The sequence below is a fragment of the Phyllobates terribilis genome, unplaced genomic scaffold (genome assembly GCF_046119375.1).
Source record: "Phyllobates terribilis strain yellow unplaced genomic scaffold, ASM4611937v1 Scaffold_4__5_contigs__length_816908805, whole genome shotgun sequence".
NCBI lineage: Eukaryota > Metazoa > Chordata > Amphibia > Anura > Dendrobatidae > Phyllobates > Phyllobates terribilis.
The window spans coordinates 681,207,844-681,225,385 of NW_027362764.1; the positions used below are offsets into that span (position 1 = coordinate 681,207,844).

Below are 17,542 nucleotides of genomic sequence, written 5' to 3' on the forward strand. Positions count from 1 at the left end.
GCACTGGAAAGGGCAGCCGGCAGCCAGACGTCAAAGTAGAAAAGCAGCAAGTGAGAGATCTGTCTCTGCCTATGGCCACACCAATCTGAACATGCCTGATCTTGTCTGATCTCAGAAGCTAAGCAGGTTTGGGCCTGATTAGTACTTGGATGGGAGACCACCTGGGAATACCAGGTGCTGTAGGCTTTTGCTTTTTTCTTCCTTCCACCAGCAGGGGGCACTCTCTTCTATGCCTTTTTTCCATTCCCTTTCACAAGTGCACACATTCATTCTCTTTTCTTTTTTTCATTTGCTTTCTCTCTTGCGCTATTTCATCTCTGCAAAATACCAGCATCCTTCTGATCACCGTGGGCCTCCAGCATTGTTGCTTCTTTACTTTTAACCACTTCGCGCCAGAGCCTGTTTTTGCCTTCGTGACCGGGCCAATTTTTTCAATTCTGACCACTGTCACTTTATGAGGTAATTACTCTGGAACGCTTCAACGGATCCCCCTGATTCTGAGACTGTTTTTTTGTGACATATTGTACTTCATGATAGTGGTAAAATTTCTTTGATATCTCTTGCGTTTGATTGTGGAAAAATCGGAAATTTCGCGAAAATTTTGAAAATTTTGCAATTTTCAAATTTTGAATTTTCATGCCCTTTAATCAGAGAGATATATCACACAAAATAGTTAATAAATAACATTGCCCACATGTCTACTTCACATCAGCACAATTTTGGAACCAAAATTTTTTTTTGTTAGGAAGCTATAAGGGTTAAAAGTTGACCAGCGATTTCTCATTTTTACAACAAAATTTACAAAAACATTTTTTTTAGGGACCACATCTTATTTGAAGTGACTTTGAGGAGCCTTTATGACAGAAAATACCCAAAAGTGATACCATTCTAAAAACTGCACCCCTCAAGGTGCTCAAAACCACATTCAAGAAGTTTATTAACCCTTCAGGTGCTTCACAGGAATTTTTGGAATGTGGAAGAAAACAATGAACATTTAACATTTTTTCACAAAACTGCTACTTTAACCTCAAATTTTTAATTTTCACAAGGGCAGCCAGAAAAAATGGACCCTAAAATGTGTTGTGTAATTTCTCCTGAGCACGCTGATACCCCATATGTGGTGCAAAGCCACTGTTTGGGTGCACGGCATGGCTTGGAAGGTAAGGAGCGCCATTTGACTTTTGGAATGGAAATTTGACTGGAATGGATAGCGGACGCCATGTTGCATTTGGAGAGCCCCAGAGGTGTCTAAACAGAGGAAACCCCCAACAAGTGACCCCATTTTGGAAACTAGACCCCTCAAGGAACTTATCTAGATGTGTGGTGAGCACCTTGAACCCCCAGGGGCTTCACAGAATTTTATAATGTTGAAGTGTGAAAATAAAAAAACACATTTTTAACACAAAACTGCTACTTTAGCCTCAAATTTTTAATTTTCACAAGGGCAGCCAGAAAAAATGGACCCCAAAATGTGTTGAGCAATTTCTCCTGAGCACGCTGATACCCCATATGTGGTGCAAATCCACTGTTTGGGCGCACGGCATGGCTTGGAAGGTAAGGAGCGCCATTTTACTTTTGGAATGGAAATTTGACTGGAATGGATAGCGGACGCCATGTTGCATTTGGAGAGCCCCTGAGGTGCCTAAACAGAGGAAACCCCCAACAAGTGACCCCATTTTGGAAACTAGACCCCTCAAGTAACTTGTCTAGATGTGTGGTGAGCACCTTGAACCCCCAGGGGCTTCACAGAATTTTATAATGTTGAAGTGTGAAAATAAAAAAACACATTTTTAACACAAAACTGCTACTTTAGCCTCAAATTTTTAATTTTCACAAGGGCAGCCAGAAAAAATGGACCCCAAAATGTGTTGTGCAATTTCTCCTGAGCATGCTGATACCCCATATGTGGTGCAAAGCCACTGTTTGGGCGCACGGCATGGCTTGGAAGGTAAGGAGCGCCATTTGACTTTTGGAATGGAAATTTGACTGGAATGGATAGCGGACGCCATGTTGCATTTGGAGAGCCCCTGAGGTGCCTAAACAGAGGAAGCCCACAACAAGTGACCGAATTTTACAATCTACTCCTCTGTATAAATTAATCTCGTGGTGGGAAAATAAGTAGATAGGTAAATGGTCACTAAACCCATAGATGAATTCCCACAGAGGTGTCATTTCTATAATGGGGTCACTTCAGGGGGGATTATGCTGTTCTGGCACTTTTCAGAGTACCAGAGCTAAAGAATCCCCCCTGAAGTGACCAAATTTTGGAAATGAAACCCCTCTGGGAATTCATCTATGGGTTTAGTGACCATTTTAACTCAATGGATGATTTCCAGAAACAAGCACGCAATGGAAGGTTTAGATTCTGGAGAACCCCCCCTGGAAATTAAGTGAGCTCTACTCGAATGTGTCATTCACTAAATGAACCAAATGTTTGAATGACAAATTGGGATACATTTTTACAGTTTAAAAACGTGGTTCTGTGTGGAAGATTTTAAAGCAGTCAGTGACGCATAAGGCTGGCAATGATGGGCATTGTGGGCAATAGTAGCGGGTATCATGCCTCATTCCTCTCTTAGTACATACACGACATCTTTTCTGGGGGTTCCTTCTTGTTTCCGTTGCTGGAATAAGTGCAATAAAATGTCGCTCAGTGAGTCTTTTCACATCCTCAGATTCTAATGGATGAGCGGGGCTAACACTTTGAAAGACAAGATTTTCAATTACCTTTTCTTGATAATCAAGAAAAGGATCTGAATTTCCTGCTTTTTTGTACAACACAAAAGAATTGTATGTGGCCACCTGAAACAAATAAATAACCAACTTTTTATACCAGGTATAGGACTTTCTTGATACCTGGTATGGCTGTAGAACCTGGTCTGCAAGGTCCACCCCCCCCATGTGCTTGTTGTAGTCAATGACTGACACAGGTTTTTGCTTCGGAGTGGTGGATCCTAGTTCTACAGTGGCCCTTGTGGCATCTGTGTGGATTGAGCTGAGGACAAAAATATCCCTCTTATCCCTATATTTCAGGGCAAGCAGCTCTCCGTTGTGTACAGACCCTGACTGCCCCTTTTGAAACTTTTGGTTGACCAATGGTTGTGGAAACCCCTGACGGTTTTTACGGATGGTCCCACAAGCCCCGATGTTGTGTTCAACCAGACTTTTAAATAGGGGTATGCTGGTGTAATAATTGTCCACATATAGATTGTAGCCTTTTTGAAAAAATGGACTTATCAGCTCCCAAACTATTTTTCCAGATGTCCCCAGATAAGTAGGGCATCCTGGTGGGTTTAGTTGGCTATCTTTCCCCTCATATATGCGAAAAGCGGATGTGTATCCGGTTGAACTTTCGCACATTTTATAGAGCTTTATTCCAAACCTTGCCCTTTTAGATGGGATAAATTGCTTGAGGTGCAGTCTTCCTTTGAATTTTACAAGGGACTCGTCTATAGAAATATTTTGTGTTGGGGTGTAGAGGCTTAAGAATTTTTCTGACAAATTTTCAATGATGGGTCTAATTTTATATAACCTGTCATGTTCTGGGGCATTTCTGGGCAGGCATTGACTATTGTCGTTAAAATGCCAAAACCGCATGAGCATTTCATAACGGGTCCTAGGCAGAATGACTGAAAACATAGGGGTGGCTTGAACAGGGTGGTTGGACCAGTAGGATCGAATGCTCGGTTTTTTAACAAGCCCCATGGCAAATGTAAGTCCTAAAAATTTTTTTATTTCCGGGACATTAGTTGGTGTCCATAAATTTGCCCTAGCATAGTAAGATCGGGGATTCTGGCTTATGAATTGGGACGCGTATAAATTTGTTTGCACGACAATATGCTCTAGCAAGCTGTCTGTAAAAAACAAATTAAAAAAATGAATTGGTCCAAAATCTTCCACCTCCACATTTATACCAGGAATGGCATTGAAATCAGGGCTGAATGGAGCAGCCGAATCTGAAGCCTCCCATCTGGGAAATGCTAGATCATGTGGCAACGCCCCTTGTACACTGGCGTGCGCCAATTCACTAGTAGCAGGGACAGCGCTTGTACTGGGCAGTGTTCCCTGATTTGGAGACGTTTCTCCAGTAGCGCTATTTGCCCCTATTGCTGTACTGGTCCTTGGGCTTGAGGATGGAACAGAATCACTGCTCATTTCTGGGCTCTCAGTGTCGCCGCTACTAAAGCCCTCAAAATCCATATCTCCATCTGAAATTGCGCTGTCATCAGTGTCAGAACACAGCAGGGCATACACCTCCTCTGCGGTATAAGTCTGACGGGCCATTTTATTTTTATATTTTTTGACTGGACTGAACGGACCGGACTGAAAGGACGGGACCGGACTGGACTGACCGGACTGATCTGACAGGACTGACTGACTGATGTGACAGGACTGACTGACTGATCTGACAGGACTGACTTACTGACAGATCTGACAGGACTGACTGACTGACAGATCTGACTGACTGACAGATCTGACAGGACTGACTGACTGACAGATGTGACAGGACTGACAGATCTAACAGGACTGACTGACAGACAGATCTGACTGACTGACAGATCTGACAGGACTGACTGACTGACAGATCTGACAGGACTGACTGACTGACAGATCTGACCTGACTGACTGACTGACAGATCTGACAGGACTGACTGACTGACAGATCTGACAGGACTGACTGACTGACAGATCTGACAGGACTGACTGACAGATCTGACAGGACTGACTGACTGACAGATCTGACAGGACTGACAGGACTGACTGACAGATCTGACAGGACTGACTGACAAATCTGACAGGACTGACTGACTGACAGATCTGACAGGACTGACAGATCTGACTGACAGATCTGACAGGACTGACAGATCTGACTGGACTGATCTGACAGGACTGACTGATCTGACAGACTCACTAACCCTAACTCTTACTTTCTTTTTTATTTTATTTTTTTTTTTACTTTCACAGTGGCAAGGCTGACAGCTCTTGTCACACTGTTTCTCCTCTGCTCTCTCACTGAGATCGGAGGAGAAACTGCATTTATCAGACAGATCGCCCGGGAAAGTTTGTTGCTAAAACAAACTTCCCTGGTGATCTCTCTGATTGGCTGGTGTGACGCTGACATCATCGAGTCCTGAGCCAATCAGGTCTCGATGATGTCAGAGGTCACAGCACTGGGATCCCCGCCGCTGACAGGTATGTGGGGGGTCCCGATCGCCGACCACTGGCTGTCCCTATCTTTTAAATGCCGCGATCGCTATGGATCGCGGCATCTAAAAGATAGGAACAGGTTAACATCATGGGGACCTGATCCAATCAGGTCCCCATGATGCCACATGTCAGAGCTATCGCTCTGAACCGGTACCGCAGCGCTAGCAGGACCCTGGGGGTCCTGAGCGCTGCGGGACCACCCACCTTTTTTAAACGTCGGCGCTGCACAGAGCCCAGGCAGCGCCGACGTTTATGTACAGTGGGCGGTCCTGAACCGGTTAATACTAGGCTCCTTTTCACCAGGACCAGCGTCTCCCGCGTGGCTGGAGGCAACCACCGGTAACCCTAAGCAGAAGACCTTTGCAGGCAACATGACCCTCCCCCCTGAAGAGCAGCTCAAAGTCACTGGCAACCATCTCACCCTCTTCCTTCATTCACCCCTGGACGTCTCGCTCCGCCCCCAAGTTACAGGTCCAGCTTGCTCTTTCTGTCACATTACCGCGATGAAGGGTTTAGCCTTCAGCAGCAAGTGAGAGGCATGTCTCTGCCTACGGCCACACCACCCTGAACACGCCCGATCTCATCTGATCTTGGAAGCTAAGCAGGGTCGGGCCTGGTTAGTAATTGGATGGGAGACTGTAAAATAATACACTTCCTGTATTATTTTTTTCTTCTGAGGACTTCTCAAAGTATCAATATCACGATATTCTTATAAAAAAATGTATCTATTTATTCTTGGATTGTCCATTAAAAAGAATCAGATTGCAGCAGGTACATACAATAATTAGTTATAAAGTAATTGTCCATTTGTCCATAATTAGCTTAATTGTTTAATTGTTGAGATTCACCCATCTTTCCTTGGATCCTGGCTGGTAAATCATGTCTTTGTCCAGCATGTGTCCAGGCCTACATGTCATCTGCTTCTCAGCATGAAGATTCTGTGTCTTGTGGGGTGGGCAGAGCAAGAGAGCCCCCCCTTTATGTACCATGGGCTTTTATAGCCAGTCGTATGGACACCTGTTCTACATATGGTAGTGAATCAAAAATACACACACAAATAGCGCATGTCATCTAGACACGATGGCTGAGGCATAGAACTCAGAAAAATGATTATCGATTAACATTCCAAATGAATTTCCATAACTAACCATTTAACATTTCCCCCTTTTTGAGAATAAAAGGACTTTAACTGAAAATTCTCAAAAGAAGATACATTCATCAATCATTTTTTCTTTCCTTCTTCCTTGGCAATATCATTAAATTTCCATAATAATAATAATAGTAATAATAGTATCAATATCGGATTATTGTTATATAATGATGTGAATTCATGTTATGGTAAGCCGTGACTAATATTCATTTAATATGTATAATTATACTTCCCTATATCTAAATTGAAGCAATCGCGGGTTCAATCGTCATCATCTGATGTCATCGGGTCGTCGTCTCGTCTTCTTCTTGGTTCTTTTATAACACAGTCTTTAGATGAAAACTCCTTTGAAATAAATTACAGCATGTAGATATTGTACAGTCCATAATTGTGCTCATTATTGTTCAGTCCATAAACTGTACTCTTTATTAGAAAGATCATGTGTGTCAGTTGATAAGAAAACAAAGTCCATGGATGAAATGTAGCTTTAATATCTGTGCAGTGTCACCTGGACTTACGTTGGATCGTCTTTGGAATCTTCCGTGTGTCCGCACTGGTCTCGTGTCACTTTTGGAACAGATGTGACGTCTTTGGTCAGTAAAGCAAGGGTTAACTTGACACTTTCCTGCTTTATATAGCACCATAACCAGTACTCAGTCCTTTATATACAGGACACATATGCCAGGTATTACCTGTTCACCAGCTTTCATTGAAGCGTTGCAGGTGATAAGAAACCACTGGAACGTGATGAAACTTGAACACAACACAGTACATATAGGATCATCGTCCTCTGCCGTCCTGGTGATCAGTGGTGTGAATTGTATTGTATGTAATGGACACAGTCTATTATAACACTCAGCATTCACACCTGTTACCTTCTGAGACGTCCGGATATCAGTTGCTTCTTCTTGTAACTTTTGAGAATCTCTTTGATTTATAAAAATTAAAAGTCTTTATTAAGATAGAATTCATAATTGCGATGTCTTGATTGAAGTCTTCATTCCCTAATCTGATACCAAATCTGGCAGTTTTTCCTAACCTATAATATCACAGCGTACCATAGCAATCAGTAATATCCATCTAATTATTATCAAAATATTAAAATAAATTATGTTTGGAATAATAAACAATAATAGATAATAATTCATTATCAATCAAGTTCTCCATATGATAGAACATTTTTATGTCATAGGTGTAATTACCTTTTCCAACCCATAGGTGTCAGTGTATTTTGAAAAAACAAGTTTTTATATCTTTATTAAACCAATAATATCAAAGAATGTATATGTAGTGCCGGCGTCCCTGCCCTCTGCTAGGCAGGGACGCTGTTCCCCTCACCTCTCTGCTCCGTGCCCGGCGTCCTCCTCCCGCTCTGCTGGCAGCGCGCGCTCCTTCCTGCCCACTGTGCTTAGGGCGCGCGTGCTCTCCCTCCCTCTTAAAGGGGCCGCGCGCGCCGTCATAAGGAGTCCCCGGCCAATGGCCGGAGGACTTCACCATATATAAGGCACCTCCTCCAAAATGGAGGTGCCCGAGCAATGTTGTTGCACTGTTCACTACTCTGCTTCAGACCAGACCAAGATGGTCAAAACCCATCAGGACTTACGCCGTGCCGAGGGGAGCTGCTTCTACTGTGGCAGTAAGGAGCACCGGATCCGTGCCTGCCCGGAGAGGTCGGGAAACGCCTGTGTCTAGGTTCGCTCAGAGAGGTCGACCTAGACAAGAATAAATCCTCTCCATCTCTGCTGCTGTCAGTCTCAATCGTCTGCGGGGAGAACCGTTATTTCGAACTAGCCCAACTTGACTCTGGAGCAGCCGGGAATCTTATTTCACAGTCCCTGGTAGAGAAATACCGCATCCCCACCAAACCTCTGGCTGTACCCTTGTCTGTTGCTGCCGTGGATGGGGGTCTCTTACCACGCCCCATCCAACTCATCACCGAATCCATTACTCTGCAGGTGGGAATGCTGCATTCTGAGAGTATCTCCTTTCATGTTCTGCCTGGACTCTCTCACGCCCTCTTGCTAGGTCTACCTTGGCTCCAGAGACATGCACCCGTGCTTGACTGGCAGACCGGAGAAGTCCTTCGCTGGGGACAGGACTGCCATAAGACCTGTCTGGTTCCCGTCCATCCCGTCCGTCCTTCTCCTACCCCAGCTAATCTACCTGGACTTCCGATTCCTTATTGGTCTTATGCTGATGTCTTTAATAAAAAGGAGGCAGAGACACTACCCCCTCATAGACCATACGACTGCCCTATCGACCTGTTACCCGGTACTACTCTTCCCCGTGGGCGTATTTATCCATTATCCGCTGCTGAGACCCGGTCGATGTCCGAATATATTGAGGAGAATCTGGCCAGGGGATTCATCCGGAAATCTACCTCCCCGGCGGGAGCAGGCTTCTTTTTCGTCAAAAAGAAGGACGGCTCTCTCTGTCCCTGTATAGACTATAGAGGCCTTAACCAGATCACGGTGAAGAATAAGTACCCCCTTCCGCTCATTCCGGAGTTATTTGATCGTCTGAGGGGGGCTAGAATCTTCACCAAACTGGACCTCCGTGGGGCGTACAACCTGGTTCGTATCCGTCAGGGGGATGAATGGAAGACGGCATTCAACACCCGGGACGGCCACTATGAATATCTGGTAATGCCCTTTGGTCTCTGTAACGCTCCTGCCGTCTTTCAAGAGTTGGTCAATGACATCTTTCGGGACCTTCTCTACTCCTGCGTAGTGGTGTGCCTGGACGACATCTTGGTCTTCTCTCCGGATCTCCAGACTCACCGGAGGGACGTTCGTCAGGTCCTGCTCAGGCTCAGGCAGAATCACCTCTTCGCTAAATACGAGAAGTGCCTCTTTGAGCAGACCTAGCTTCCGTTTTTGTGCTACATTATTTCTCAGACCGGCCTATGAATGGATCCAGAGAAACTGTCTGCCATCGAGAAATGGCCTCGACCGGAGGGGTTGAAGGCCATTCAGCGGTTCCTGGGCTTCGCCAACTACTACGGCCTCTTCATACCGCACTTCTCTTCCCGGACTGCCCCAATTTCCGCGCTCACCCATAAGGGTACTAATCCCAAAGAGTGGCCGCCCGAAGCAGAGGAGGCCTTTCTTTCCTTAAAACAGGCCTTCTCTTCCGCCCCGGTGCTGCATCGCCCGGACGGCAACAAGCAGTTCTTCCTGGAAGTTGACGCCTCCTCCTCTGGAGCCGGAGCGGTACTTACTCAAAAATCATCTTCCGGGAGGATGGTAACTTGCGGCTTCTTCTCTAAACTCTTCTCCTCCTCAGAGCGCAATTATTCCATATTAGACCGAGAGTTATTGGCCATCAAACTGGCATTGGAGGAGTGGCGTTACCTGCTCGAGGGGGCTCTTCACCCGGTAATAATTTACACTGACCACAAGAACTTGGCTTATCTCCAGCATGCCCAGAGACTTAACCCGCGCCAAGCCCGGTGGTCCTTGTTTTTTGCTCGCTTTGACTTTGTTCTTCATTTTCGCCCGGCTGACGAAAACGTCAAGGCGGACGCCTTGTCTCGATCCTTTCTGGTGTCTGATCTCGAGGAAGATCCGAAACACATCATCGATCCCGCCAGAGTAATGCAGGTGGCTCCCGTGAGTCTAAATCGTCTCCCTCCCGGAAAGACGTTCGTATCAGTACCTGATCGGGAGAAGATCCTTCACTGGGGTCACTCGTCTAAACTGGCTGGCCACGCCGGTCAGAAAAAGACCCTCCAGCTTATTACCCGGCACTACTGGTGGCCTACCCTGCACAAGGACGTAATAGACTTTGTTTCTGCCTGTGTGTCCTGCGCCCGCAACAAGGTTCCGAGACATCTGCCAGCCGGTCGTCTCCTTCCGCTTTCTGTACCTGCTGCCCCCTGGCAGCATATAGCAATGGACTTTATAACTGACCTCCCAGTCTCTGCCGGTTGTACGGTCATTTGGGTGGTCGCTGACCGCTTCTCCAAGATGGCTCATTTTGTTCCCCTGCCAGGCCTCCCGTCTGCACCCGAGCTAGCTAAAGACTTTATTCGTCACATCTTCCGTCTTCATGGCCTGCCCCTCCACATCATGTCGGATCGTGGGGTACAGTTCACCTCACGCTTCTGGAGAGCCACTTGTAAACTGCTAGACGTCACCCTGGACTTCTCTTCCGCTTACCACCCACAGTCCAATGGTCAAGTGGAGCGGATCAATCAGAACCTGACCAGTTACCTCCGGCACTTCGTTAATGCCCATCATTCAGACTGGGTGGATCTCTACCATGGGCCAAGTTCTCTTATAACAATCACGAGAGCGAATCCACCTCCAAATCCCCGTTTTTTGTAGTCTTCGGTCAGCATCCTCGGATTCCTTTTCCTGTCTCCACCTCTGTGGACAACCCGGCTGCGGAATCTCTCGTTAGCAAATTTTCCTCCATTTGGGAGAGTACCCGATCCGCACTCCTTCAGTCGTCCGAACGGATGAAAAGACACGCTGACAAAAAACGCCTGGATCCTCCACAATTTCATCCTGGAGATAAAGTCTGGCTCTCATCTAAATATGTCCGACTCAAGATACCTTCTTACAAGTTAGGGCCTCGGTTCATCGGTCCTCTGGAGGTCATCAGTCAGATCAACCCGGTGGCCTATAAATTGAAACTCCCGGCCAACTTATGGATCCCTAACTCCTTCCATGTATCTCTCCTCAAACCTGTGGTACTTAACTCTTTTTCCAAGTCTACAGGTACGACTCCTGCTCCGGTTTCTGCTGAGGACGAGTTTGAGGTAGAGAACATTCTTGCCACCAAAAGGGTAAGAGGAAAGACCATTTTTCTAGTAGATTGGAAGGGGTTTGGTCCTGAGGAGAGAACGTGGGAGCTCCGGGAGAACATCCATGCCCCGCTCATCCTTGCTAAATTTCTGTCTGGCCTAAAAAAGGGGGTGCCTAAAGGGGGGGGTACTGTAGTGCCGGCGTCCCTGCCCTCTGCTAGGCAGGGACGCTGTTCCCCTCACCTCTCTGCTCCGTGCCCGGCGTCCTCCTCCCGCTCTGCTGGCAGCGCGCGCTCCTTCCCGGCCACTGTGCTTAGGGCGCGCGCACTCTCCCTCCCTCTTAAAGGGGCCGCGAGCGCCGTCCTAAGGAGTCCCCGGCCAATGGCCGGAGGACTTCACCATATATAAGGCACCTCCTCCAAAATGGAGGTGCCCGAGCAATGTTGTTGCACTGTTCACCACTCTGCTTCAGCCCTCAGGTCCCGTTGCCAGTTACCTGCCAGATACCTGCCAGATTCCTGCCAGCTTGCTGTCTTATTCCTGCCTGATATTCTGCTACCTGCCTGCTAGCCTGAGGTCCGACGGTCTGCCTTACAACTCCTGTCAGTCTGTCTAAGGACCAGCTTGCCCGCTCACCTGGGAGCGCACATCTGCTACCTGCCTGCTAGTCTACCTGAAGGCCCCGCCGTCACGTGCTGTGACCACCTGCCTGTCCAGTGACTCCTGCCCGCTCACCTGGGAGCGCTCATCTGCCGCCTGTCTGTTGGTCTTCCTGGAGGCTCCGCCGTCACATGCTGTGACCACCCGTTTATCCAGAGACTCTCGCCTGCTCACCTGGGAGCTCACGTCTACCATCAGCCGCCACAGGTCGTTCCAACCCTTTACCCAGAGACTGCCCCGGTCACTTGCCGTGACCCTCTGCCCGTTCACCCAGAGACTGCCCCGGTCACTTGCCGTGACCATCTGCCCGTTCATCCAGAGACTGCCCCGGTCACTTGCCGTGACCTCCTGCCCATTCTTCCAGAGACTGTCCCGGTCACCTGCTGTGACTGCCTGCCTGGTCGCCACCCGCTCCCTTACAAGGACCGCCCCCTTGTATAGTAGCTCAGAGGTTCCGCCTCCCAGACCCGTTACAGTATACTCCTGAACCAAAATGAATAAATATATGAATGTATGAATGAATGAATGAATGAATGAATGAATAAATGAAAAAATGAATGAATGAATTGTTGTGTTTACTCAGAAAATGTAAACATTTTTTTCCTTAGCAATATATATTTAATGAAGCAATACTCTAGTATTAGACATTACTTTATTAAATATTAATGTGTTTTCTCAATTGAGATATTGAACTCAAATAAAATCAAATGAGAATTAAAAAATGAAAAAATAGAAAAATAAGAAGTATAAAGTAAGAATAAAATTTTAAAAATGAAAAATAAAATTAAGAGTAAAAATAAGAATAAAAATAAAAATAAGGCCTTTAAATTTTAATGACAAATGCAGAGTAATTATATTCTCCATAAAAAATACCCTTATAGCTCCATTATCTGGATGATTTCATATTTGTCATAACCTTGTACCACCAAAAAATATTAAATTATGCAACTTTGCATGTAATACCCTTCTTAATTATACCATAGTACCTTATTATTATTTCTTCTTTATTAAAATGTGTGGAAAATAAGTATTGATCAAAAGTGATTATGTAATCAGGATCAAAAACACATTTTCCCCCTTAATACCAAAAATATTATTTTATAAAATTTATGTATATATCAGAACCCAATTAAAAATAATTATTCTTCTAGAAATATTGTGCATGAATTTCATATTGATGTGTAGCATAGATTTGACTAAAGAGAGGTGTGTACCTATTTAGGTAACCATTAAAAATAATATTATAGTTATTCAAGAATATTATCATGTGGAAAATTATTCTAAATATAAATTTGCTTTGTAAACCATTTTGATGTGTGGTTGCCCTTATCCACTATTAGTTAAATCAAGAAATAATAATTATTAAAGAAATATAGAAATATATATATGTAGATAATACCTAATTATGTATTATAATTTCCTCAGAATTAAATATATTTTTGTACCTTCACATAAAGAAACATTTTTTTTTTTAAACATACAAACATACGAGGCCTCTGTCACATCAATCACACTTAGCAGCTGCTGATTTACTCATCTGTCACCTTCACTCTGACATTCACAGATCTGTTCAACTCAAACATTCCACATATGAAGTTTTAGATATATATATATATATATATATTTAACCCAAAATTGTTGCATCCCAATTTATTAATGCGCATTGCCATATCAATTGAATATCTTTATATTTCTTTGAATATTCCCCAAGTACATATTATATAATATGAGAGTAAGTCACTGGAATTTCAGACACTTGAAAAAACTCTTGTCTTAGATTCTTTTTTCACTGGCTGCCCGGTCTTAAGTTACATCAGTTGAAAATAGAATGAATGGGATCCTATATTATTAGCTCAAAGTTCAAAGGCCGCAGCTGTCACACGTCATGCTGTAAAGCTTCTTTAATTTGCACGAACACTTCATGCACAGAAAATATTAACACAAAAGAATTAATAAGCATTACATATATATTATAGTTCAACTAGATATATTGTTATTATTTTAAAATGTTATACACATAAAATCATGCAATTTTTTCACTTCCTGTGTGAATAAAGAAATAAATCCATTTTAGAGTTCTTTGATCAAATCCTGCTTTGGAATGAAAACTCTAAGGAAATATAAGAAAATAAAATTAAATATCAAATTCATACAGAAACAGAATTATTTAAATATCTTATACATATATTGGTTGGTTATAATGTAATTCAAAATATTGCTACTTAAAGTTATATATATGAAATTCTAATTTATTAATTAATATGTATATATATATATTTTATAAAAGTATATATAAATACAATTATACGCAATCTCTACTTAGACAAGTGTATATATATATATATATATATATATATATATGAACTATTAGAAACTATGTAACTACAATTTTACTGTATAAGATTATAAATAAATATTGAGACATTGTATTACATTTTGATACAACATTATAATTACAGTTTTTCCTTAGCCACTCCCTAAACCAAATCTTCTGTCTCTCTCAAATATCTCCAGGAACGCCCTATTTAGGAAAGACATTTTTCTATCCTTCAAAACCTCAGAGAACTGCCTGTTCTTCTGTCCACATTCCATGACGTCACAGTGAGTTGGTCGTCTCACCTGTCTCTGTCCATCAGTTTCAGCCATTTTCCTTTTTAGAGAATCACAGTTCTGACTGAGAATTAACTCATTCTGTGGAGAGATGGATCTTTGCACTGGCTGAAATGGCTTATAACATATATGAAATCTTCTGCGTATTTGATAGAGTTTGATAGAGTTCACTATGGCGTTGACTCAGTCTAGGAGAGTTTGATATTGGCTTTTTATAAGATTTTACCTTTCCTGGTTTTATAAGTTTAGCTTGATTTATTTTCTTTTCACGATTCTCATGTTTTCTAACAAAATCCAGCATCTGCGCACATTCAAATAATGAATTTTTTTGTGATGCCATATCTTGGGAAACTGAATTTAGGAATTTGAATTTTTGTACAAAAGTTGTTATCATATGTTGTACTTTTCCATTTTTGATGAGAGCTTTGTACAACCGTTCAAATATGGACATGAATGTATATGTACATTCCTTCCTACCAATCCTTAGTTTCTGCAGATCTTCTATGTTGGGAAAATCCTTCGTGACACAATAAATCAATACCTTAATCTGTCCGAATCATTTTCCCATCCATTAGGAGAGTCAGTTTCACAGGGCATTAAATGTAAACGTCTGGACAATGTCACAGGAATGCATATTTTAAATAATTGATTCCTCTCCTCATTGGATAAATCAAACTTATCAGAGAAGCTCTCAAATGTCTCTGAATTTCTACAGGCATGGATTTTGACATCATATTTTGGCATGATTTTGTATAATTTCAGCAAATTTTTCCTCATTTTAATTTGGAGTTGAGCCTGGGTAATTCCAGAATTCTCTGATATTTTTAGTGGCTCTTGTACGTCCGTTCCTCCTATGTCACTCACGTCTCCTCCCACATCACCTAGTATGTCGGTTTCTCGTATGTTAGTCATGTCTCCTCCCATGTCAGGTTTCTGTATGTCCGTCTCTTGGTCAGACCCAAGGTCACCTTCAGTTACAGACACGTGTCTTACTTCTTGTTCATCTTCCACATTACAGTCTGAATCAGTATCACCGTCTGACACTTCTACACTATTTTCCTGCTTAGAAATCTCTAACACAAGACTATGAAAAAAATCTACCAAATGTAGAATATTTCTCAATTTCTGTTTGTCTCTATTTACCAATTTAGAAGTTAACTGTAAATTCTGCAATTCACATTCTTTGTATAAACTGAGCCACAAAACTTCTATGTCATCTCCTACATTAACTTTGAAATTAATATTACTTTGTTTAGCAAAAGAAGAAATTATATCCATATTTTGCTTACCTTAAGATTCCTTGGCTTCTCTTTATCAGCACGTCCTGTCTTCAGTTCGTCTGATTCTTTTCCTGTGTGATTCTGTTCCTTGTTAGTACCTCTGCTTCCTGTCTTTCCTCAGTCTGTAGGTCCTTTCTGCTTTTCGTGACAAACTAGTGAATTTACTGACACGTGAACAACAGCTGTTCAGCTCGTCAGGACTCCCCCCTTGTTCACGGAAGAAATTCACTTACTTAATTTGAAAAACAAAAAAACAGGACTGGCTGGCTCACCATTGTAAAATAATACTCTTCCTGTATTATTTTTTTCTACTGAGGACTTCTCAAAGTATCAATATCAAGATATTCTTATAAAAAATGTATCTATTTATTCTTGGATTGTCCATTAAAAAGAATCAGATTGCAGCAGGTACATAAAATAATTAGTTATAAAGTAATTGTCCATTTGTCCATAATTAGCTTAATTGTTGAGATTCACCCATATTTCCTTGGATCCTGGCTGGTAAATCATGTCTTTGTCCAGCATGTGTCCAGGCCTACATGTCATCTGCTTCTCAGCATGAAGATTCTGTGTCTTGTGGGGTGGGCAGAGAAAGAGAGCCCCCCCTTTCTGTACCATGGGCTTTTATAGCCAGTCGTATGGACACCTGTTCTACATATGGTAGTGAACCAAATATACACACACAAATAGCGCATGTCAACTAGACACGATGGCTGAGGCATAGAACTCAGAAAATTGATTATCGATTAACATTCCAAATGAATTTCCATAATTAACCATTTAACAGAGACCGCCTGGGAATGCCAGGTGCTGTAGGCTTTTGCTTTTTCCTTCCTTCCACCAGCAGGGGGCACTCTCTTCTATACCTTTTTTCCATTCCCTTTCACAAGTGCGCACATTCATTCTCTTTTCTTTTTTTCATTTGCTTTCTCTCTTGCGCTATTTCATCTCTGCAAAATACCAGCATCCTTCTGATCACCGTGGGCCTCCAGCATTGTTGCTTCTTTACTTTTAATACTAGGCTCCTTTTCACCAGGACCAGCGTCTCCCGGGTGGCTGGAGGCAACCACCGGTAACCCCAAGCAGAAGGCCTTTGCAGGCAACACGACCCTCCCCCCTGAAGAGCAGCTCAAAGTCACTGGCAACCATCTCACCCTCTTCCTTCATTCACCCGTGGACGTCTCGCTCAGACCCCAAGTTACGGGTCCAGCTTGCTCTTTCTGTCACATTACCGCGATGAAGGGTTTAGGGTGCAGGAGACCCTGCGCCGAGCCATTTTTGAAGACACCTGATTCAGCGGGTGAATCATTGCTAAATAAACCACACCTGTAGGGACGGCACAGCCTTTGCATGGACCCTTCGGAGCCCGCCCCGTCACGGCCAGATTGCTCACCACCAAGCGATCCTGAGAAAGGCTGGCCGGGCGATGGATCAAGCAGTGTCTACTGGCCATACCACCTTGGATACGCCTCATCTTGTCTGATCTCGGAAGCAAGCAAGGCAGGGCTCGGACAGTACTTGGATGGGAGACCTCCTGGGAACACCGGGTGCTGTAGACCATTTTGATGACGTTTTGCCCTACTGCCCAGCTCGGCTAGCATGGAACGGCGCCTTGCCGGATACCGACCTTAAGTAACTTAGATGATGGAAGCCCCAAGGCCTCTGAGCCAGTTGGCAGCTAAGTACGCTACCTCGCCGCTTTCACGCATGCCTGACACCGAGCTCTTTTCCACGGCTAGGAGTGCTTATTGACTCCGCAGCTCGCCGTGTGGAAATGATGGCGTTAAAAGCACCCGGGGCCGTGAAGGGGCCAAGCTTTCAGCAGGTGCCCAGGGAAGGTTTTGGATGCCGGCCGCCTAGCGAGGGCCAGCAGAAGTAACATGT

The 17,542-nt window shown here is 43.8% G+C and overlaps 1 non-coding gene and 1 pseudogene across 1 annotated transcript; both read left to right on the forward strand.

The window, feature by feature from the left end:
* Positions 1-67: 67 nt before the first annotated feature.
* On the forward strand, positions 68-186 carry LOC141266382 (5S ribosomal RNA). The gene has a single exon (XR_012320420.1). It is a non-coding gene; the product is annotated as a 5S ribosomal RNA (ribosomal RNA).
* A 16,912-nt stretch (positions 187-17,098) lies between these two features.
* LOC141269773 (5S ribosomal RNA) lies at positions 17,099-17,217 on the forward strand (annotated as a pseudogene).
* The last annotated feature ends 325 nt before the right edge of the window (positions 17,218-17,542 follow it).